Source organism: Cherax quadricarinatus, chromosome 74, assembly GCF_038502225.1.
Source record: "Cherax quadricarinatus isolate ZL_2023a chromosome 74, ASM3850222v1, whole genome shotgun sequence".
Classification (NCBI taxonomy): Eukaryota; Metazoa; Arthropoda; class Malacostraca; order Decapoda; family Parastacidae; genus Cherax; species Cherax quadricarinatus.
Window position 1 is genome coordinate 12,563,532 of NC_091365.1, and position 26,149 is coordinate 12,589,680.

At 43.7% G+C, this 26,149-nt stretch overlaps 1 long non-coding RNA gene across 1 annotated transcript in view; it reads right to left on the reverse strand.

Moving 5' to 3' along the window:
* Positions 1–26,149, reverse strand: part of LOC138854918 (uncharacterized) — a 281,560-nt gene that overhangs the window by 151,551 nt on the left and 103,860 nt on the right. The window contains exon 2 of the long non-coding RNA XR_011394081.1: positions 6,731–6,850. This is a non-coding gene — a long non-coding RNA (uncharacterized lncRNA). The remainder of the gene's footprint in view (positions 1–6,730; positions 6,851–26,149) is intronic.

Consider the following 26,149-nt stretch of genomic DNA (forward strand, 5'->3'; position numbering starts at 1 on the left):
TCGTGGTGGATCAGGACCTGATCAACCAAGTCCTGATCTACCAGGCTCCAGGTTCGTACGTCAATTTGCTGGCCGCACGCAAATTGACGTACGAGCCACAGCCCGGCTTCTTGAAGACAGCCAAGGGTTTTTTCGTAATCCCCCTTATATATGCTGGGAGGCAGTTGAAGAGTCTTGGACCCCAGACACTTATTGTTTTGTCTCTTAGGGTACTCGTGACGATCCTGCTTTTCATTGAGAGGATGTTGCTCCGTCTGCCGAGACTTATGCTTTCACAGGGAGTGATTTTCGTGTGCAAGTTTGGTACTAATACTTCTAGGATTTTTTTTCTCGCCTGCGTTGATGCTCATTTGTTTTATAGATGTGTTAGTGATGTTCACTTGCTTGAGTAGCAGGTGTTAGTGATGTTCACTTGCTTGAGGACCAGGTGTTAGTGATGTTCACTTGCTTGAGGACCAGGTGTTAGTGATGTTCACTTGCTTGAGGACCAGGTGTTAGTGATATTCACTTGCTTGAGGACCAGGTGTTAGTGATGTTCACTTGCTTGAGGAGCAGGTGTTAGTGATGTTCACTTGCTTGAGGACCAGGTGTTAGTGATGTTCACTTGCTTGAGGACCAGGTGTTAGTGATGTTCACTTGCTTGAGGACCAGGTGTTAGTGATGTTCACTTGCTTGAGGACCAGGTGTTAGTGATGTTCACTTGCTTGAGGACCAGGTGTTAGTGATGTTCACTTGCTTGAGGACCAGGTGTTAGTGATGTTCACTTGCTTGAGGAGCAGGTGTTAGTGATGTTCACTTGCTTGAGGACCAGGTGTTAGTGATGTTCACTTGCTTGAGGACCAGGTGTTAGTGATGTTCACTTGCTTGAGGACCAGGTGTTAGTGATATTCACTTGCTTGAGGACCAGGTGTTAGTGATATTCACTTGCTTGAGGACCAGGTGTTAGTGATGTTCACTTGCTTGAGGAGCAGGTGTTAGTATGTTCACTTGCTTGAGGAGCAGGTGTTAGTGATGTTCACTTGCTTGAGGAGCAGATGTTAGTGATGTTCACTTGCTTGAGGACCAGGTGTTAGTGATGTTCACTTGCTTGAGGAGCAGGTGTTAGTGATGTTCACTTGCTTGAGGACCAGGTGTTAGTGATGTTCACTTGCTTGAGGACCAGGTGTTAGTGATGTTCACTTGCTTGAGGACCAGGTGTTAGTGATGTTCACTTGCTTGAGGACCAGGTGTTAGTGATGTTCACTTGCTTGAGGACCAGGTGTTAGTGATGTTCACTTGCTTGAGGACCAGGTGTTAGTGATGTTCACTTGCTTGAGGACCAGGTGTTAGTGATGTTCACTTGCTTGAGGACCAAGTGTTAGTGATGTTCACTTGAGGACCAGGTGTTAGTGATGTTCACTTGCTGTGCTGTGTATGTTACACATAATTATTACACATGACCAGTCGTACGCAGCATCAAGTAGAGCACCAGCTGTGGCTAACACCTGTGAGGGTCAGCTGTGGCTAACACCTGTAAGGGCCAGCTGTGACTGCTAGTTGAACATCACACATGGTACCAGCTGTGACGAACATCTGTGAGGGCCAGCTGAGATTGTTGGTTGTTTTTTGACATAGCACCAGCTGTAGCGAACAGCTGTGATCACCAGCTGTGACGGCTAGTTGAATGTGACAGAGCACCACCTCTGATGACCGGATATGCGTGTTGTAAAGCCCCAGCTGCGACACAAAGCTCCAGCTGCGACACAAAAACCCAGCTGTGCCTCGAGCAGCGAGGTCAACACAAGCATTCTCAGTACACAGTTTCCAGTTCAGAAAAAAACTCTACGGTCTTAACTGACTGAGCTTCAAGTGGCCCGGAACATGTCTCTCACTCTCACTCACACTCTCTTACTCTCTCACTCACTCTCACTCTCTCACTCTCACTCTCTCACTCTCTTACTCTCTCACTCTCTCACTCTCTCTCTCACTCTATCCCTCTCAATCTCTCAATCACTATCTCACTCTCTCACTCTCTTCTCTCTCTCTCTCTCTAGTAAAATATTCATTTCAAGTTTAGTCAAGAAAAAACAAATATGCTGATAGGCATTTTTTAATATGTGAATTATTATTATTATTATTATTATTATTATTATTATTATTATTATTATTATTATTATGACATTTAAGGGAAGCGCCAGGAGAAATCAAAGCAATCAATTTCGATTCGAGGAAAAGAAAGAGTAGCTTCAATTCCTTGAATCAAGAGCCCTTTAGCGTCATCATAGCACCACTTACGAAAGGAAGGAAAAAGGAAAGTATACAAATATAAACAGTGGAAACAAACAGGAAGTCTAAGAGAGACACAAATTAACTAATAAACATTTCAAACAAGGTTTAAACTTGATATATCTTCCAGGGCGCTGAGCTGGAGCCCAACACTTATATACTACTACTACTACTACTACTACTAATAATAATAATAATAATAAGAATAATAATAATAATAAGAAGAAGAAGAAGAACAAACAAAATCCAACCACAAGAAGAATGTAGACTTTGATTTAAAAAAAATTCAAGTATCAGTCAGGCTTAAGGGAGTCATTAAAAAAATATATTCCCCCTCCCCCCCTAACACACACAAGTATCGACCAGGGAAGATATGGGGCCAGAAGCTGTGACTCGACCCCTTCAAGCACAAATAGGTGAGTACACACACACACACTCACAGTCTCACACACACACACACACACACACACATACACACACACACACTCACACACTCACACACACACACACACACACACTCACACTCACACACATACACACACACACACACACACACACACACACACACACACACACACACACACACACACTCACACACACACACACACACACACACACACACACACACACACACACACACGAACAACAAAGATCCGGGCCGGGAGAGTACCGGTGAACCAAGAACAACAAAGATCCGGGCCGGGAGAGTACCGGTGAACCAAGAACAACAAAGATCTGGGCCGGGAGAGTACCGGTGAACCAAGAACAACAAAGATCCAGGCCGGGAGAGTACCGGTGAACCAAGAACAACAAAGATCTGGGCCGGGAGAGTACCGGTGAACCAAGAACAACAAAGTTCCAGGCCGGGAGAGCACCGGTGAACCAAGAACAACAAAGATCCGGGCTGGGAGAGCACCGGTGAACCAAGAACAACAAAGATCCGGGCCGGGAGAGTACCGGTGAACCAAGAACAACAAAGATCCGGGCCGGGAGAGTACCAGTGAACCAAGAACAACAAAGATCCGGGCCGGGAGAGTACCGGTGAACCAAGAACAACAACAACAACAAAGAATCCGGAAAGATCCGGGCCGGGAGAGTACCGGTGAACCAAGAACAACAAAGATCCGGGCCGGGAGAGTACCGGTGAACCAAGAACAACAAAGATCTGGGCCGGGAGAGTACCGGTGAACCAAGAACAATAACAATAGTGTGTTAACGTGACCCCCCCTCTTTTTCAAAGAACAAGAAGCTAGTAAACACACACACACAAACACAAGTGTACACAGTAAATATTATAGTAGTATATATTAGTGTATATTAATAAGGAATTGATTTTGAAAAATTTTCTATAATCTTCAAAAGAGTAGCGTAGCCTAGTGTGCGCACTCACATACCCCCCCCCCCACACACACACACGCACCCACCCACACACACACACACACACACACACACACACACACACACACACACACACACACATACACACACACGCATATACAACAGGCCTAGTGTCTAATCGACATGTGCCTAGGACACAATGGTAACTAACACACAGATCCCAGTAATGTTTTAATACAATTTTCTATATTTTTTAATATTTCACATTCTTTTTTAAAATAATGTGAAATGGCCATAAAAATACATATTACTACTGCATATTTGGACGTTTGAAAGTAGTTGCAGACATTGGCTAAAGCCGACAGGAAACTTGGACCTGCCTCGCATGGGCCAGCAGGCCTGCTGCAGTGTTCCTTCTTTCTTATGTTCTTATATTCTTACATATTCTGACATACTTCAATTTTAAGTAAAAATATAAACAATGGTGTTTACAGCATAAACATCTCTTCACTAAACTTAAAACGTGACAATATATCAATTTGAGTGTGATGCCAAAATTTTTTAATATTCAGATCCAAATTTACATTACTGGATATAAGAACGAATATCACATGAAGGTTCTTTATTACAGAACGTGAAAGACATCGGACTCGGTCTGAATAAATCACAAAATTCCCCTGACGCAGGCCTACTGACCCATGCGGAGCAGGTCCACGTCCCCCCCCCCCACGGATTAGCCCAATGACCCACCCAGTCTGGTCACCTCCACTCAAGGAAGGAGCACGGCACCAGACCCAGCAGCACAAGCTAGTCACACCCACCCACACCCACACATGTATTTATCTAACCTATTTTTAAAACTACACAACGTTTTAGCCTGAATAATTGTACTCGGGAGTTTGTTCCACTCATCCACAACTCTATTGCCAAGCCAGTGCTTTCCTATATCCTTCCTGAATCTGAATTTTTCCAACTTGAAACCATTGCTGCGTGTCCTGTCTTGGCTGGAAATTTTCAGTACGCTATTTACATCCCCTTTATTTATTCCTGTTTTCCATTTATACACCTCGATCATATCCCCCCTAATTCTACGCCTTTCAAGAGTGCAGATTCAGGGCCCTCAGTCATTACAGATATACACGCACATACACTCACACTCACATACACGCACATTACTCGCACGCACATTACTCAAACGCACATACACTCACACTCACATACACCCACACTCACACGCACATACACTCACCCTCACGTACAAGCACATACACTCACACGCACATACACTGAGTCTCAACCCCTGCAACTACAATTAGGGGAGTACACTCACATGCACTCACATACGCTCACATACACTCACACTCCCGCATTTTCAATCAAATTAAGACTTCAAAGAATCAGTGATTTATACTTTATCTGTGTTAAATACACCGGAAATCGTGCTTTTACAGATGACCCGAGATGTCGATTAGCGGGACGGGGAAGCGGGAGGCTTTACCAGCAGGGGGCTTGCGGAAGCTCACAGGCTTAGAAACAAAATAAAAACTGATACTAAAAAATGGTGATCAAACATTAATTCTTGACGGATTCTAATGGTGCCCTACCGACAATGGTGAAGAAACAATACACACATTGCAAAAGGACACGTGTGCATCATAATTGCAACATTTTATTGTGGTAACGTTTTGCTCCTCAGGAGCTTTCTCAAGCGAAACATTGCCACAATAAAATGTCTCATGTGTCCTTTTACCTAACACATTGTCGGTAATTCTACCAACATTATTACACACAATGCAGGAAAAGCTTTTGGTGGATCAGTGTTCAGCACTGTGTGGTGCTTTAACTGGGACAACATATCTGTGCAGAACTGGTAATTACAATGCTTCTCTCCGTGTAGAGCTTAATAAGACTTAACAGTGCAAATTGTTGTCTAAATACAGGCTTATTTTGCAACAAGTCATGTATTTAGTGCATTCTTGCTTTATTTTATAGCTGGGTGAAGGGTTCAATGAAGATGTAGGTGACAGAGGTGAATATTAGCACTCTGGAGAAGGTTTGTAAGGAAAGACGAAACTGGAGGTGCCGGAAAGGATGCCAAAGGAGGCGCCGGGAGAAGTGAGGGGAAAGGATTTTTTGTTCTATTTGGCAAAACTGGAGATTATATATATATATATATATATATATATATATATATATATATATATATATATATATATATATAAAATGAAGGTTAACTATTTCACTGTTATAGTCTAGCACAGAATGTGGGTCATACAAGGTGTTAAAATCTGTCAACCGGAGCAAGGAGACTTGAGTAGAACAATGAGGATATTGTCGAGTATTCCAGTAGGGGTTAGGGAAAGGTGCTAAGTGGAGCTACGAGTTAGGTAAAGTCCTCATCAGCACCATCGGCTGCTTACCATCAACCACAGAAGACAAAGGGGGCATTTCCATCAGAGGCACCCGAATCGCTATTAGGAATCCAAACAAGATCCTAGGATACGAGATAGACAGATTACTCAACTCTACATCCCACATAACCAAAAAAGTAAACCTAGCGAAAGTCAGCCTTGGCCAACCTTATCGATTCAAAGCAGCCCCTTCAAACTACACCTGTACAAGATGATGATCAGACCTCTGCTGGAATACCCTTGTGTACCCATTTTTGCTGACAACCAAAACCAACATGCTAAAACTCCAAAGAGTCCAAAAAAGAGCCCTCCGCTTCATCACTGGCACCAGTCTCAGAGACAGAATCAGGACCGAGGACCTACACATGCAACAGAGAATCACTGCAATCAACGTCAGGCTAGACAAACTAATGAAGAGACAACTATATGACATGCAGGAACTCTATGTACCTGACAGAGAGAACCCTCCCCCCCAACCAGCGAACACGACCGATTACACCATTAACACCCCTCCTCACAGACCCCAAAGAATGACCCTCCAGCAAAGAGTTCGGCGCTCCATCCACAAGGAGAACTTCCCTCGACCAAAAATCTTAAGCGACCTCCCCGAAGAAGAAGAATGGATACCACCAGAACCATTCTACGTCCAGTAACATGGACTAACGCTCCCCATTTCTGGGTGACCCAGTTCTATCAACCAACACCTCACAACTAACCTTGTAAAACCTTCAGTTATCCTCTAGCGGGACACCACCTCAATCACTGCTTAGCCAGCCAACTCCAGGTGAGCAACCAACCTCCATCAAATGACCTGCAGCTGCGGCCTTACGACCAATCTGCGAAAAAAAGGCAATTGCAGTCAGTACGCATCCTTCCAATTCAGTGGCACACTTGTATACAGACAATATAGCAGTGTGCAATTGATGGGCAGGAAGTATACCTATCTCATAAATTCATCTTCTCTATGAATTACTCAACATACACACAAGCGTATTTAAACTGCACCAAAGTGGATAGGCCACTTACCTTTAAAACCCCACCTACCCCTCCACCCTCCCAAACCTTTCCAACATTCCATCCTTACCCATCCTTCTTCCTCCCCCCATCTTACCAAAGCTCTGGTCAGAACCTCGTTTACCTCGACCGGTTAAGGTGCATGAATCTGCCTAATCATTCACCAGTACTTTTTGGCGATTCCTTAGGTTAGTGTTGCCTTGCGGTAATGTTCATTGTTTACTGAATAACCAGCTTCATTAGTTCTGTTGTGTTGTGGCTTCTGACCATCGATTAACACCCAGGTATTTATTTACTGCTGGATAAACAGAGGTATCGTCTTTAAGATCTGCCCATGCCTCTTGCCCTGCTTGGAGAAGGGAACAAGAGAAGCAGCTGGGGTAAGACCAGAGGTGCTAGAGGGAATAAGGTGCCGAGGGAAGGTGCTGGGGAAGGTGCCGAGGTGTCAGAGCAGGCGCCAGAGGGAGAAATTGGGAGAGGGAGAAGGAAAGTGTCGGGGAAAGTGCCAGGAGAGGTGCCAGGGGATGTCCCAGGGGAGGTGCCAAGGGGAGGTGAGATAAGGAACCTTGGATTCATGATAACATAAGCTTGTATGAAGTTCCATCTGTGTTCTTAATAATAGTAAATAGTCCTCAATGGAGACTGTAGTTTATAGTCCTCTGTAAGTCAGCCTTGCAGTGGCCTGTAAAGTGAAATATTCTATCTAGGTTTATTATGTACTCATATACCTAATCTCTCATATATTTGACCTCACATATACTTAATCTTTCTCTACAGATAGCCTTAGTGTGAAATGCAGTCCTCGGCTATCTGCCGTCCTCATGTATTCCCAAGTGGCTGGTTTCTCAAGTAATAACGTCTTCGGCTCACATCTGAAGGTCCTAGGTTCTATCCCAGCACGAGTGGAAACGTTGGGAATGTTTCCTTACACCTGTCGCCCCTGTAGACCTTATTTATTATTATTATTATTAAAGATTCGCCGGTATTCTCCCGGCCCGGGCCTTTTCCAAGTGGTGGCCCGGCCTTGGCTCCCTCTTTAGGGAGTGTCTGAGACCTAAGTCTCCCATGGGAGGAGGCACAAGTACCTCGTCATCTTTGGGACCAACTGTCCCCAGGCCTAGCCACAAGCTAGGCCTCTCTGGTCTGCCATCCCCGCCCCAAGGGGGCAAATGGGAATGACAGTCTTATGAGCTAAAGGCTCGGGCTCAGGCACCTACCCTACCCTAGAAGGGTTAGGCATGGTGTCGATCCCCTGTAGACCTACCGATATGTAGGTACAGTGGAACCTCAAAAAATCGAACTGCTCCCAACACAACCAATTATGTAAGTGTATTTTTGTAAGTGCTTTTATAAGTGTATTTTTGAGGGTCTGAAATGGACTAATCTAATTTGCATTATTCCTGATGGGAATAAATTCATTCGGTAAAGGCACTCGAACAGCCTTCTGGACTGAAGAAAGTTCGATATTTGAGGTTCCACTGTACTTAAGTGTTATCCTGTTGTTGTGGTTCACATCCTATGGAAGAGGATTTAAGGTCCCCTGTGGAAATAAGCCAGAAATAATGGGTTTATTGGGCTATACTTGGTTGTTTTTCTTCCTGTTCTTCTCGCGAGTAATCAAACATATTCCCATGTACTCTTTCGTACACCCACGTACTCGTATGTACTATTTTCTTCCCTCTCCTACTCTTTCCCATCGTCATCCTGGTGTTTACTACCTGGGGCTTAGTACTCCGACATGACACATGTCCTCATCCAGGGGGCCTCTATGGCCTCTCACCCGTCACGTGACCCGCGCAGGGAGGCCCAGCTGATGGCGACAAGTCAATCAAGTTCTCCTCTTGTTCCCTCAGCCTCTTGCCCCGCGGGGCACTGCAGACGGGAGCAAGTGAGGGGTCGGGGAGGAAGTAAGGGGAGTGCAGGTGATGGGTAGGGGAAATTGAAGGTTTGTTTAGAAGGGGTGGGTAAGGGGAGGGGATCGAAAGTAAATTAAAGAGAATGAAGGGCAAGGGAACGTTGAGATTCGTTTAGTAAACGAGAATAGGGATCGAAAGGGACGTAAGGAAAATGTAGTGAGAAGAGGCTGGGAGCCGAGGGATACGGCTGTTGGACTTGTTAGGAAATTAACTATAAACGAGAATATATGAGAGAATAAGTAAGAAATACAATAAGTGAGACTGCAACATGTAAGAAACTTGAAAGATAAAGAAATTACTAAGACGAATTATGCACATGTGCAACATCTGAATATCTCTATAAAGATATCCAGATCCTGCACATGTATCTAATTTATCATCTTGTCGTTATTACATACAAGTGATATACAAATTGGTAAGAGTTTTGCCGACGGTAAGACATATACAAATTTTACTTCAGCCTCCCTTCCCAAAATCAAAATTTTGTTTCAAAGTCTAACTAATTTCTTTAACCTGATTTACTTAGGTCGGTGGCCTCAGCCCCCAAAAATCAAGACCTCAGTTTGTTTAATAAAATTTGCAAATAGACTTGACAAGATAACATGTGACCCTTTCCCTAAGCAAGATTCACTAGCAATGAACGTTTGAAGCCAATCCGAAAAGCTATTCTTAACTTATCATACACAAGCCAATTTCACTTCTTCGAAAAAAATATGCAAATTTGTACCTTACGGTTCAGAACCAATAGGAACCTTCCTTGGAAATTTTATACATCACTTATATATTTGAAACAGTTCAGAAGAGACATTTCCATGTTATTAATGGAAAAACTGCAAAAATTTTAAATAAAATTCACAAATCGGCATTTACACACCTTAAAAGGAATTCCAACTTTCCTCGAAGACACATGAGAGTTGAAAACAATAAGCCGATCGGAAGAGGCGTTCTCGAGTTATCGTAGAGAAACCAAGGAGGCAAAAACTAATTCTGGCAACCAATATGGATTTTCCCTGTCGGGGATACTTAATGTCCTGCTTACAATTATTTTTACTTTAAGTATTTAAGCTAGTATTTCTTACGTAATTTGGGTTAGGTTAGTTAACCAAGTTTAACCAATTATAACATACATTGTAACGTATTATTTAGCGAATTATCGTTTGATTTTATAGCTGGGCGGAGGATTTAAAAAGAACTCAGATGATACAGGTAAATATTAGGACTTGTGAGAAGAGATGTGGGGAAAGGTGAGACTGGAGGTGCCAGGAGAGGTGTCAGGGAAGGTGCCGTGAGAGGTGTCAGGGGAGGTGCCAGGGGAGGTGCCAGGAGAGGTGTCAAGGGAGGTGCCAGGAGAGGTGTCAGGGGAGGTCCGGGAGAGGTGTCAGGGGAGGTACCAGAAGAGGTGTCAGGGGAGGTACCAGAAGAGGTGTCAGGGGAGGTACCAGAAGAGGTGTCAGGGGAGGTACCAGAAGAGGTGTCAGGGGAGGTACCAGAAGAGGTGTCAGGGGAGATACCAGAAGAGGTGTCAGGGGAGGTACCAGAAGAGGTGTCAGGGGAGGTACCAGAAGAGGTGTCAGGGGAGGTACCAGAAGAGGTGTCAGGGGAGGTACCAGAAGAGGTGTCAGGGGAGGTACCAGAAGAGGTGTCAGGGGAGGTACCGGGAGAGATGCCATGAGAGGTGCAGGGAGAGGTGTCGCTGTTTCAAGACTGTTCAAAACAACCACTTTGTTTCAACGCCCATGAGCCACGATGGAAAAAAATATTTTGCTATAAATATTAGTCTCTTAACCACGATACCATAAATTCTAACTCAGTTTGATAACACTTGGAACTAGCTGATAACTGAGATACAAATCCCATAGATATCTTAATTACCGATCTTTTTTTCACCAGTACAGAATCATCCTTCGACTCTAAAGAAACCTGCTGTACACATTAAAAAAAAAATCACATAAAAAAAACATAAAAATTTATATTATTATTATTGCATAAATCCATATTTCATAGAAATTGGAGGCATTTTCTGACATTTTCTAAATACAGATCGTGTATAGGAAGTGTTGAGAAAATTTAAAATAAGTCATGAAGCTTATGGTTAAGGTCATGAAGCTTTTGGTTTAGGTCATGAAGCTTTTGGTTTAGGTCATGAAGCTTTTGGTTTAGGTCATGAAGCTTTTGGTTTAGGTCATGAAGCTTTTGGTTTAGGTCATGAAGCTTTTGGTTTAGGTCATGAAGCTTTTGGTTTAGGTCATGAAGCTTTTGGTTTAGGTCATAGAGCTTTAGGTTAACGTCATGGAGGTTTTAGTTAACGTCATGGAGCTTTTGGTTAATGTCATGGAGCTTTTGGTTAACCTCATTGGGCTTTTGGTTAACGTCATGAAGATTTTGGTTAACGTCATTGAGCTTTAGGTTAACGTCATGGATATTTTGGCTATTTAACTGTTATCTTCTAAGTTGCTGATCCACCTTGTGAAAAGTAAATATGTCATAAAACAATCGAAAGCCTTTAAGCGTAATATACTGTGACAGACTCAGTTTAACTAGCACATCACAAGAAAATATATTAATATTGACTCTACACACCTGACTATACTAACCATACCACGGGTGGGGTTAGAACCCGCGATCAGTCACCAAACTCCAGACCGTGTCATTACGATTTCGTGAGTCATGCTGACTATGCTCTTGATGGTACCACTGTTGCTGCCATGCGAAAACAATAAAATCTCCTACATGAATCAACAAAACATTCGAATCCTGGCCAAAGCTAGTGGACATTTTTCTTTATTTTTATTTAACTGGTTTTTCTTAATTCTGTCTTAGAAATCTTCTTTATTTGGACCACGATTTTTTTTGAAGAATTCTTAATCATAAGATTTTTATTATATTTAGACTCGTAAATACACTTACACTGAGAAAAAATTATCCTTTTCTGATTTTTTTTAATATCGACAATGCATTTAAATATTTTTGATACAATTATGATTGTGTTTCCTTTGGTTCTTCTCTTTTTAAGTTTAGTTTGAGATTCTGAACATCTCCACTACATCCTTCCCTCCCTACAACAAGTTACATCTCCCACCACACCCTACACCTCCCCACCACACCCTACTCTCCCCACCACACCCTACACCTCCCCACCACACCCTACTCTCCCCACCACACCCTACTCTCCCCACCACACCCTACTCTCCCCACCACACCCTACACCTCCCCACCACACCCTACTCTCCCCACCACACCCTACACCTCCCCACCACACCCTACTCTCCCCACCACACCCTACTCTCCCCACCACACCCTACTCTCCCCACCACACCCTACACCTCCCCACCACACCCTACTCTCCCCACCACACCCTACCCTCCTCACCACATCCTACTCTCACCACCACACCCTACGCCACCCCTAAGCACTTGTAGCCTCGCCATAATTGGATGCCATCTGTCCGGTCAGGGGAGGATGATACACAGTTTGTCTTGACTTCCCCTAGAGTTCCTCCCCTAACTCCTCTCCTCACCCCCTCCACTTGTTTTCCACCCCAACTCATCGCTGTAGAGACTGGGGAGAGGTGGGGAAAAGAAGAGAAGCGGGAAGGAGGGAGAGGGCACGTTGATAGGTGTGCAAAAGAACCTATAAAAATGAGTGTATATATGTATATATAATATAAGGAGGTTTTGTGTGCGAGGGGCTTGGACTTCCAGCAGGCATGCGTGAGCGTGTTTGATAGGAGTGAATGGAGACAAATGGTTTTTAATACTTGACGTGCTGTTGGAGTGTGAGCAAAGTAACATTTATGAAGGGGTTCAGGGAAACCGGCAGGCCGGACTTGAGTCCTGGAGATGGGAAGTACAGTGCCTGCACTCTGAAGGAGGGGTGTTAATGTTGCAGTTTAAAAACTGTAGTGTAAAGCACCCTTCTGGCAAGACAGTGATGGAGTGAATGATGGTGAAAGTTTTTCTTTTTCGGGCCACCCTGCCTTGGTGGGAATCGGCCAGTGTGATAATAAATAAAAAAATATATACTATAACCACGAACGAGTGGTATTGATCAATAACAACACTGCGACTAGCCAATGATTCGAACCCATGTTGTTTTGGCCCGCCTCATGGTGAGCAAAAACCACCTGACGCTCTATCCCACAGGACCACCAAATCCTACAAGAATGACGCACCCAGCTAAGCTAGGTGTTTTACCGGCATCCGAGGACATACGGTGGTGAGCAAAAACCACCTGACGCTCTATCCCACAGGACCACCAAATCCTACAAGAATGACGCACCCAGCTAAGCTAGGTGTTTTACCGGCATCCGAGGACATACGGTGGTGTGGGCGCCTCTGAGATAATTTCATTCTTGGCTGGGTCATTCTTGTAGAATTTGGTGGTCCTGTGGGTTAGAGCGTCATGTGGTTTTCGCTCACCATGAGGCGGGCCAAAACAACATGGGTTCGAATCCTTGGCATTAAAATGATGAGTCTACATGACCTATCCGGATGGGATTGTATTCAACTTTCAAAATATAGCAGAATATAGAGATTTTAATTTATTTAAATATTTGAATGTAGAGTTTCCTTGTAAACTCTATGGTAATGTATCTCGAGAAATATGTGTTTCTCAGTGTATATATGCTGAGAGTTTACATACACACACACACACACACACACACACTCATATGCAAAACAACTACGGGGGAGGGAGGGAGTAGAATGATAGCTCTAGGCCTTTCGTATTGCAATCAACACATCAGGAGCTTGCAAAGTTGCAGAAAAGAGGATGTCCAAGTAAATGCGATCCCAAAGGACGTCTTCACTGGAGTGAGGGAGAGATAGAGAGACAGAGAGAAGGGAACATAAGTGCCTCCAGGCATAGCAGTGCCCATAGCCTGAAGGTTGAAAATGACAGAAAAATTCAACAAGCATTGATATTGTATTAGCCTAAATGAAAGTAAACTGGCAATTATCAAAAATTCGGTGAGACTCCTCTATGATATTAATTTTACATACATAATTTTATTGCCAGTGATATATAAGTCACTGGCAATTGTGGAGTAACCATCCACGAGAAAGCGGGTTCATTTAAAGGGACGAGAAAACGGGACCAATTTAAAGGGAAGACTTCTAAACGTTATACCAAAGAAAAAGGACTCGTTAAAAAAAAACTCATTTAAAGAGGGAGGCATCTGTAATTATAAGGAAGACGGCCACAGTTGCTCATCCCACAGGATTCTGGAGCAAACTCCCGTTCAACCTTCAGAAAATGCGGGAAAAATAAGCCTTAATTCCTCGGTGTGGCACTACATTTTAGACAACCTAATGCATTCGTATAACAGCCCAATTTTTTAATGTGTACTATTGCCTCAACTAAAGACGCATCTAATTTGAACAACCCGCCACTGATATTGTATAATGAATGCTTATCATGCTTAATAATTGCCGATTCTACAATTTCATTTCAACTGGTCAATTAGCAAGAACTCATTTAAAATTAAGTCTTTTCTAAAATTTTCCCTTATACATTTAAAGATATATTTTTTTCATTAATGATAATGTAAAAAAATATAATTTTTCACCAAAAGAATCTTAGAAAACTTACCTAACCTTATTAAAACAAAAACAATTTATTTTAGCCTAACCCAACTAAATATATTTTAGATACGATTACAATAATTTAATACTAAACAAACACAGTGAAATACATTTTTTTCGTTAGGTTCAGAATGATTTTGGAGAAAAAATTGCATACACAAATTTTCGTTTGTCCTATATGGCAAGATGAGCGTTGCTATTTAAGCCAAGATCGCAAGTTCTGCCTATTCGGCACGACATATATATATATATATATATATATATATATATATATATATATATATATATATATATATATATACATACAAAATACATTAAAAGCAAATACAATTGGAAAGGAAGAAACGCAGGATAAGAATGTGATAGTTAAGGCTAGTACAAGCGCTTTTTGACATCATTTATTTTGTCTCTATATCCAAGTTTACAAGTTTCCAGAATTACATAAATACATATTCTAGAGTGATGCATATATTATAATTTTTACATAGACACTGGTCACTAATGTTTTTTTTTTTTTTTTGTATTCTAATTTTTTTTTTCGACGATTTCGACATTTAGATCTTGTTTTCCTCTATATAAAATCGTTATTTTTTTTATTTTACAGAAATTGGTTTTAGCATAACTGAAAAAAAGGAACAAGCTTGCTTAAGAAATACGTGACACTGTTTAGAGTATTTCTAACATGACAGTTATTTGTTGAAGTGACAAGGGCAGCATGTTTCTCATATTTTACACAGCTGAATGTTTAGCATTATTTAAGGAATGTTATTACTAACTAGGATTATCACCCACAACAGTTCGCTAACACTCAGGTATGACAGCACTGTTAGGCGAATATAGGCAACAAGTATACGCAGATGTGTTCATTCGTCTCGACTCACGAAATCGTGATGACACGATTGCAAACAAACCATACCAGATGTGTTCATTTGTCTCCACTCGCCCAGGAGAGTCCTGATACAGCGTAAATAAATTTTCCCAGTTAACAATAGATTATAAGTAAACCATTGAGTAATTAAAGAATTAAAAGCACAATACCGTGACTGGAACAATACACAAATAACCCGCACACTGGAGAGGAATAAATGGTACAATTTAGGACCGAAACGTCGTCGTAAGCTTCTCTTTCCTATGTGCGGGTTATTTGTGTATTGAATGATTGAACGTTTAGTCACTATTTAATAAATAAGTAAACTGAACTTAATATTGCGCTTGGCATTAATTTAATGCAGATACAGTAAAGACAGTCATCACAAGTCTGTCTATACGGAAGTAAATTAACACAATGTTCAAGCAGGTGACAAAAATTGCAATGAAATTTAACCCCATAACCGGGTTAAAATGTAACACAAAACACGAGTCTTCACCTCTCCACCCAAGATGTTGTCACTTAATATTAGAAGTCTTAAAGAATACGGTAGTTTACCCTAGTTACAAATGACAACTGAACCTCTCTCTCTCTCTCTCTCTCTCTCCCTCTCCCCCCTCTCTCTCTCTCGCTCCCTCTCTCTCTCACACACACACACACACACACACACACACACACACACACACACACACACACACACACACACAATTGGCAGATTATTGTAAACACAGCCATTACTGACACTGACCCACATAATGTCTGGCTCTGGTACTCTAAACTACCCTCCTCTCTTCCCCATTCTCCCCAAAACTCCTCTCACCCTTTTCAACACCCTCAGGTCTCCAAAATTCCCCTTGAACAAACCCCCTCGTTTCCCCTCAAAACCAGCCTCTGTACCCTCTCCTCTTCCTCCTCCCTTTCCCCTCTCCCCTCCGCTCACAACGTCATTAAGGGTCGTTCAATAATTGTATGTATGTAGTAATAGTAGACGCATCTGTTGATGCCTTTGTCAGAGTGGAGCGCCTCTGCCGCTAGCTGTCCCCAACAATTTGGCAGGACGACCAGCACAGAGGGACACCTCAGCCAGCCTCAATATTTATGGATCGAGTTTTCAGTGGTTTGGGACTGGAGTTTAGTGGCCATTTGAGGGAGGGACGGGAGAGCTTGTGATGGAGAGCTTGTGATGGAGAGCTTGTGATGGAGAGCTTGTGATGGAGAGCTTGTGATGGAGAGCTTGTGATGGAGAGCTTGTGATGAGAATAAACATTGGAGAAGCTTCTTTTGATTTACAGTAAGCTCTCCTATAAAACTCTATATATCTACTGAGGTTTTTTGTAAATGCAGTTGAAAAGGCTTATGTAAAATTTCATAGTACGTTAAAAGGCCTTAGTATTAAGTGGTATTTAATTTTTGGATGCGTTCTTTCAACTACATATGCAATATTCACACTATGAAATAATCGTTGCCGCTTACAACTCCCACCAGGAAGTCACTCACATGAGTTAGCTAACACCCACGTACCTACTGAGTGCTAGGTGAACAGGTGCTAACATCCAGGTACCTATTGACTGCTAGCTGAACAGGTGCTAACCACCAGGTACCTATTGACTGCTAGGTGAACAGATGCTAATACCCAGGTACCAATTGACTGCTAGGTGAACAGATGCTAATACCCAGGTACCAATTGACTGCTAGGTGAACAGATGCTAATACCCAGGTACCAATTGACTGCTAGGTGAACAGATGCTAATACCCAGGTACCAATTGACTGCTAGGTGAACAGATGCTAATACCCAGGTACCAATTGACTGCTAGGTGAACAGATGCTAATACCCAGGTACCAATTGACTGCTAGGTGAACAGGTGCAGCAGGTAGTACAAAACATTAATGGAGATTAGGAACCTCCATTGAACACACATTTCGCTGTGATACTAAGCTTTTTTTCAGTCAGTAGATATTATTGAGACCAGTAACTATTCCTGACATCAGTAAATATTCCTGACATCAGTAAATATTCCTGACATCAGTAAAAATTCCTGACATTAACAGGTATTATTATTATTCTTTAAGCCATGGAGAAGCAAACTCGTATGGGTCATATAGCGTCTAGGGAATGAGAGGTAATCAGGTTTGATTCAAGGAAGTGGAAGGGTAGCTCCATGTCACTGGATCAAGAGCTCTTCATTAACATGAAGGCAACCTCTCTGAAGAGAGAATCTTAGCGGAAGACGACTGATTGTTTCAACATTTCGTCCAAAGGCGAAAAAAAATTATAAGCTCTATATAAGAGCTCCTTCAGGAGAGCTCACTCATCTCTTCTATATAAGAGCTCCTTCAGGAGAGCTCACTCCTCATCTCTTCTATACAAGAGCTCCTTCAGGAGAGCTCACTCATCTCTTCTATATAAGAGCTTCTTCAGGAGAGCTCACTCATCTCTTCTATATAAGAGCTCCTTCAGGAGAGCTCACTCATCTCTTCTATACAAGAGCTCCTTCAGGAGAGCTCACTCCTCATCTCTTCTATACAAGAGCTCCTTCAGGAGAGCTCACTCATCTCTTCTATATAAGAGCTCCTTCAGGAGAGCTCACTCATCTCTTCTATACAAGAGCTCCTTCAGGAGAGCTCACTTCTCATCTCTTCTATACAAGAGCTCCTTCAGGAGAGCTCACTCCTCATCTCTTCTATACAAGAGCTCACTCATCTCTTCTATATAAGAGCTCCTTCAGGAGAGCTCACTCATCATCTCTTCTATACAAGAGCTCCTTCAGGAGAGCTCACTCATCTCTTCTATGTAAGAGCTCCTTCAGGAGAGCTCACTCATCATCTCTTCTATACAAGAGCTCCTTCAGGAGAGCTCACTAATCTCTTCTATATAAGAGCTCCTTCAGGAGAGCTCACTCATCTCTTCTATATAAGAGCTCCTTCAGGAGAGCTCACTCATCATCTCTTCTATATAAGAGCTCCTTCAGGAGAGCTCACTCATCATCTCTTCTATATAAGAGCTCCTTCAGGAGAGCTCACTCATCATCTCTTCTATATAAGAGCTCCTTCAGGAGAGCTCACTCATCTCTTCTATATAAGAGCTCCTTCAGGAGAGCTCACTCATCATCTTTTCTATATAAGAGCTCCTTCAGGAGAGCTCACTCATCTCTTCTATATAAGAGCTCCTTCAGGAGAGCTCACTCATCATCTCTTCTATATAAGAGCTCCTTCAGGAGAGCTCACTCGTCATCTCTTCTATATAAGAGCTCCTTCAGGAGAGCTCACTCATCTCTTCTATATAAGAGCTCCTTCAGGAGAGCTCACTCCTCATCTCTTCTATACAAGAGCTCCTTCAGGAGAGCTCACTCATCTCTTCTATACAAGAGCTCCTTCAGGAGAGCTCACTCGTCATCTCTTCTATACAAGAGCTCCTTCAGGAGAGCTCACTCATCTCTTCTATACAAGAGCTCCTTCAGGAGAGCTCACTCATCTCTTCTATATAAGAGCTCCTTCAGGAGAGCTCATCATCTCATCTATACAAGAGCTCCTTCAGGAGAGCTCACTCATCTCTTCTATACAAGAGCTCCTTCAGGAGAGCTCACTCCTCATCTCTTCTATACAAGAGCTCCTTCAGGAGAGCTCACTCATCTCTTCTATACAAGAGCTCCTTCAGGAGAGCTCACTCATCTCTTCTATATAAGAGCTCCTTCAGGAGAGCTCACTCATCATCTCTTCTATACAAGAGCTCCTTCAGGAGAGCTCACTCATCTCTTCTATATAAGAGCTTCTTCAGGAGAGCTCACTCGTCATCTCTTCTATATAAGAGCTTCTTCAGGAGAGCTCACTCATCATCTCTTCTATATAAGAGCTCCTTCAGGAGAGCTCACTCATCTCTTCTATATAAGAGCTCCTTCAGGAGAGCTCACTCATCATTGTCTCTTAGTACAAGGCAACCGGAAGGGAAAGAGGAAATATGATGTTATTCAAGGCCTTTCGCATTGCAAAAGTAGTGCTTCCTCAGGAACAATGAAATGCAGTAAGTGTGACTGGAGACCACGTCCCCGGTCACACCCGCGTGGGTTCGCGTGCACTTCATTTTCCTCGTTGCATTGCTCCTGAAGAAGCGTTTCTTTTCTAACACGAGAGGCCTTGAGTAACATCATTCTTCCCTCCCCATTCGTGGTTGCCTTGCACATGTACTGTGTTCATTTCTTCCTGTTCGAAATATTCGAAGCCGGACTATGCACGGCGAAAGGAAAAAAAATTGAATGTTAGTAATGCATACAAATAAATACTTTCACATGTATATTTTATGAATAATGTATGTTTTATAAACATTGTATGTTTTGTGAACGTTGTATGTTTCACGAATATTGAATGTTTTATACCGTAAGATGTGTAGGTAGGAAGGAGCCTTGTATAGCTAACTGGACATGGAGTATTTAGGTCCAGGTCGGGTATACTTAAAGATAAACAGAATTTGGGTAGTGAGCAGATTATTGGCTATGAATTTATGAAGTGTTTAAGTGTTATGGAGTTAGAGAATTAGGCAGTATTAATCAGCTGCTGTCACTGACATTTCTCGAGGCGAGTCTATTGCAAGTCTACCTCAGTCTAGGGTCAGTAACTCTTCAGTCATTTCTAAGTGTTTGTTCTGATTTTTAACCTGGAGGGTTAGTCACCCAGAAATAACAAAAAACACAATACCATGACTGGAACAATACACAATAACGTCGTCGTAAGCTCATCTCTCCTATGTACGGGTTATTTGTGTATTAGTCACCCGGGATAACCCAAGAAAGTCAGTGCGTCATTTACGACTGTCTGTATTATTTTCATTGGGGTCCTCAGTCTTGTCCCCCAGGATGCTACTCACACCAGTCAACTAACACCCAGGTGCCTACTTGCTAGGCGAACGGGGACAGACAACAGGTGTAAGGAAACACACCCAGTATTTCCACCCATGCTGGGGATTGAACCACGGACATTTAATGTGTGAGGTGAGAGCGTTGCCTGCCAGGCCACGGGCTGGAGTCTGTGGGGTGTGTTAGTTACCAGTTGTCAGAGGCACTTGTCGACAGACACTTGGCCTATTGTTTATTGTGTATGTGTGTGTGTGTGTGTGTGTGTGTGTGTACTCACCTAATTGTACTCACCTAATTGTGGTTGCAGGGGTCGAGACTCAGCTCCTGGCCCCGCCTCTTCACTGATCGCTACTAGGTCCTCTCTCTGCTTCCTGAGCTGTATCATACCTCTTCTTAAAACTATGTATGGTTCCTGCCTCCACTACTTCACTTGCTAGGCTATTTCACTTCCTGACAACTCTGTGACTGAAGAAATACTTCCTAACGTCCCTGTGACTCGTCTGAGTCTTCAGCTTCCAGTTGTGACCCCTTGTCCCTGTGTCCCCTCTCTGGAACATCCTATCTCTGTCCACCTTGTCTATTCCCCGCAGTATCTTGTATGTCGTTATCATGTCTCCCCTGACCCTTCTGTCCTCCAGTGTCGTCAGTCCGATTTCCCTTAACCTTTCCTCGTACGACATTCCCTTGAGCTCTGGGACTAGCCTTGTTGCAAACCTTTGTACTTTCTCTAACTTCTTGACGTGCTTGACCAGGTGTGGGTTCCAGGCTGGTGCTGCATACTCCAGTATGGGCCTAACATACACAGTGTACAGTGTCTTGAACGATTCCTTATTAAGGTATCGGAATGCTATTCTCAGGTTTGCCAGGCGCCCGTATGCTGCAGCAGTTATTTGGTTGATGTGTGCCTCCGGTGATGTGCTCGGTGTTATGGTCACCCCAAGGTCTTTCTCCCTGAGTGAGGTCTGTAGTCTTTGTCCACCTAGCCTATACTCTGTCTGCGGTCTTCTTTGCCCCTCCCCAATCTTCATGACTTTGCATTTGGCTGGGTTGAATTCGAGAAGCCAGTTACTGGACCACATGTCCAGCCTGTCCAGGTCTCTTTGCAGTCCTGCCTCATCCTCGTCCGATTTAATTCTTCTCATCAACTTCACATCATCTGCGAACAGGGACACTTCAGAGTCTATTCCTTCCATCATGTCGTTCACATATATCAAAAATAGCACTGGTCCTAGAACTGACCCCTGTGGGACCCCGCTCGTAACAGGCGCCCACTGTGATACCTCTTCACGTACCATGGCTCGTTGCTGCCTCCCTGTCAGGTATTCCCTGATCCATTGCAGTGCCTTCCCTTTTACATGCGCCTGATCCTCCAGCTTCTGCACTAATCTCTTGTGGGGAACTGTGTCAAAGGCCTTCCTGCAGTCTAGGAAAACACAATCTACCCACCCCTCTCTCTCGTGTCTTACTTCTGTTACCTTGTCATAAAACTCCAGGAGGTTTGTGATACAAGATTTGCCTTCCATGAACCCATGCTGGTTTTCATTTATAATCTTGTTCCTTTCCAGGTGTTCGACCACTCTCCTCCTGATAATCTTCTCCATGACTTTGCACACAATATATGTCAGAGACACAGGTCTGTAGTTTAGCGCCTCGTTTCTGTTTCCTTTCTTAAATATGGGGACTACATTAGCTGTCTTCCATTTCTCAGGTAGTTGCCCAGTTTCAAGGGATGTGTTGAAGATTGTGGTTAGAGGCACGCACAGCATCTCTGCTCCTTCTCTAAGGACCCATGGGGAGATGTCCGGTCCCATCGCTTTTGAGGTGTCAAGGTCACTTAGGAGCTTCTTCATCTCCTCCTCAGTTGTTCGTATGTCATCCAACACTTGTTGGTATATTCCCTCTTAATGTTCCCTTCTGTGCTGTCTTCCCACAGCCCTTCCTGTCTCTACTGTAAAAACTTCCTTAAATCTCCTGTTCAGCTCCTCACATACCTCCTGATCATTTCTTGTGAGTTCTCCACCTTCTATCCTTAATCTGATCACCTGGTCTTTGACTGTTGTCTTCCTCCTGATGTGGCTATACAACAGTTTCGGGTCAGTCTTGATTCTCGATGCTATGTCATTTTCATACTGTCGTTGGGCCTCCCTCCTTACCTGTGCATACTCATTCCTGGCTCTGCGACTGATCTCCCTATTTTCGTGTGTTCTCTGCCTTCTGTACTTTTCCCATTCTCTATTGCACTTTGTTTTTGCCTCCTTACACCGTCGGGTAAACCAGGGGCTCGTTCTGGTCTTCCCGTTGTTACTGTTGCCCTTGGGAATAAACCTTTCCACTGCCTCCTTGAATTTTGTTGTTACATATTCCATCATTTCATTTACTGGCTTTCCTGCCAGTTCTCTGTCCCACTGGACCTCCCGCAGGAAGTTCTTCAACCCTATGTAGTCCCCTCTTTTATAGTCAGGTTTTTCCCATTCAACTCCTGTTATTCTCTCCACTTGCAGCTCTACTATGTATTCAAAACACAGAACCACGTGGTCGCTAGCTCCTAGGGGACTCTCATACTTGATGTACTCAATGTCTGAGCTTCCCAGGGTGAACACAAGGTCCAATCTTGCTGGTTCATCCTCCCCTCTCACCCTGGTAGTGTCCTTAACATGTTGGTGCATGAGGCTTTCCAGCACCACGTCCAACATCCTGGCTCTCCATGTTTCGGGACCCCCATGTGGCTCCAGGTTATCCCAGTCAATCTCCCTGTGGTTGAAATCCCCCATAACCAGCAACTTTGCTCTGCTGGAGTGAGCTCTTCTTGCCACCTCAGCAAGTGTGTCCACCATTGCTCTGTTGCTCTCTTCATATTCCTCTCTTGGCCTCCTGCAGTTCTGTGGTGGATTATATATCACTGCAATGACCACTTTGTGTTCCCCAGACTGAAGTGTACCTGCTATGTAGTCTCTTTCTCCCGTCTCATCTATGCCTTCCATTTTCTCGAATTTCCATCTGTTTTTTACGAGCAGAGCAACCCCACCTCCCCCCCTGCCCCTTCTATCTTTCCTCATGATCTGGTATCCTGGTGGGAAGATTGCATCTGTTATTGTCTCCGTGAGTTTTGTTTCTGTAACTGCTATGATATCTGGGGACTTCTCATTGATTCTTTCTTGCCATTCATGTTTATTCGTTAATCCATCTGCATTTGTGTACCAAACCTGTAACTTCTGTTCTAGTACTGTAACTGTGGTGCGAAGGGTGGAAACAGAGGGATCGGTGTGTGATGGTTGGTTTGGATTGTTCAGTTGCCTTGGGGGTGTCGTGGCTGGAGTCCTTCTGCAGGTGTTTCTGGGGGTGTGCTTGTCCTTCCATTTGATCCTGAGTTAATCTGCTCTCCTTTTTCATTTCCTCCCATTTCTCCTTTCGTTTTTGAACTCTCTCTTTCATCGTCTTCCTTTCATCCTGTGTTCTGTCTCGATCGAGGTACACACTCCGGAACTCCTGCTTGCCTCTCAGCCGTGCTTTCTCCTGCAGGATCATGGTTCGGGTTGATTCTGCCTTGAAAATTACTTTGAGAGGCCGATTCCTTTTCTTTGTGAACCACCCAATTCTCCGAAAATTTGCCACCTGGGTCATGTCTCCCTCGCCTATCACCTTCATATCTTCAATCGCTTTTTTCTCCTCCTGCTTTCTTTCGTCATAAGTTTCCCCTTTGGCTTCGTCTAGCCCATAGACAAACACGGATCTCTCCCTTTCCACCTCCCACTGTGACTCCCATTGCATCCTCTGATGTGCTTTAGTTCCTTCCCGTGGAGTGTTCCTATGCTTCTTGGTTTGTCCTTCCTGCTCACCTGTTCCTGGCCCCCACAGGTATCTGGTAAGATCCCTGCACATGTCCTAGTTCCTTCAATGTCTTCCAACCTCTCATTCTGTCCTAGTGTGCTCCCTGTCTTTGTTTTGGCTCCATGTGGGTTTGACAGGACCTCTGCATACAGTTTAGTTTCCATGCTTCCTTCAGACCTGTTGTCTGTGTCTGATGTAGCCATTGCCGATGCTACTTCTGTAATATCTTTGTCTCTGTGCTGTTTCAGATGTCTCAGCTCCTCTTCTAATCTCTCTATCTTGATTTCTGCTGCTGTGGCCTGTTGCTTCCACCTTCTGCGTTCTGCTGCTAACCTCTCTTCCATCTTCCTTTCCAGCTCATCTAGTCTCCTTCCTCAGTCTTCCTCCCTTTTTTAAGTTCTACCTCCTATTCCTCCCTCCCAGATTCGTCCTTGGAGCCCCTTGTCCTCATCCTGGTTCTATGTTCCCCCGTTGCTCCACAGAAGGGGTGACGGGTGGTTAGGGGGAGGGGAATAGATGGTTAGGAGGAGAGGGGATGGATGGTTGTGGGGGAAGGGGAATATGGTTATTGGAGGGGTAGAGATAGTTGGGGAGGGGGTTAGATGGTTTGGGGTAGGGGTAGGTGGCTAGGGTTAGGTGGTTAGGGAAGGGGGAGAGGTGGTTAGGGGAGGGGGGAGTACGTGTTTGAGAGAGGGGATGGATGGTTATGGGGGAGGGGGAGGATGGTTATTGGAGGGAGGGAGGTAGTTGGGGGGGTTAGATGGTTTGGGGAGTGGTAGGTGGCTAAGGTGAGGTGTGTGTGTGTGTTGTGATGGCAGTGTGTGTGTGTGTGTGTGTGTGTGTGTGTGTGTGTGTGTGTGTGTGTGAACACGTTTTGATTTCTTCTTCAATGCTTGTTGTTATGGTAGAATAGTTTGGGATCTTAGACCCACTATGGAAGTGGCGCCGTCTCAAGCACAGTCCACTAACTGTATCTCTCTGCGGAAATTTAAAAACAAGAATCTCCCATAAATATATAATTATTACAAACATTTCTCCAATACCTTTCAGTTATGATGCTATTTTTCACTCTTTTTTTCTGTTTAGGCAGACACAGATTTAGTAAAGAATTTTCTATAATTTAGTTAAATATATCCTAGGGCCAAAGATATTAATTTATAGTTATTATCCAATAATAATATTTAATCTATTTCTCCCATAAGGTGTTAAAATGAAATGTTTGATATTTTTTAAATATATTTCCTAAAACATGTGTGGGGTGTTTTTTCTAATCCTGATACACTACTATTTATATTATTAACTGATTTAAGCTAACAAGTCGTCAAGATGAAATTGTTTGGTGAATCCAGGATTCACTCTTATTAGTTTGAAACTTATGTTTCACTCTGTGATGAACGCCTCTTCAGTATGTGGATTAGAGGTAGCATGCCTTAAAGTTGAGTTTAACAACTTTATTATACACCCCATACCCATCCTGTGGACCGTAGTCACCACATACCCATCCTGTGGACGGTAGTCACCCCATACCCATCCTGTGGACGGTAGTCACCACATACCCATCCTGTGGACGGTAGTCACCACATACCCATCCTGTGGACGGTAGTCACCACATACCCATCCTGTGGACGGTAGTCACCCCATACCCATCCTGTGGAAGGTAGTCACCCCATACCCATCCTGTGGACGGTAGTCACCACATACCCATCCTGTGGACGGTAGTCACCACATACCCATCCTGTGGACGGTAGTCACCCATACCCATCCTGTGGACGGTAGTTACCACATACCCATCCTGTGGACGGTAGTCACCACATACCCATCCTGTGGACGGTAGTCACCCCATACCCATCCTGTGGACGGTAGTCACCACATACCCATCCTGTGGACGGTAGTCACCACATACCCATCCTGTGGACGGTAGTCACCCCATACCCATCCTGTGGACGGTAGTCACCACATACCCATCCTGTGGACGGTAGTCACCCCATACCCATCCTGTGGACGGTAGTCACCCCATACCCATCCTGTGGACGGTAGTCAAAGATTACAGAGGTATATAACGGGTCCAGGGCCTTAATG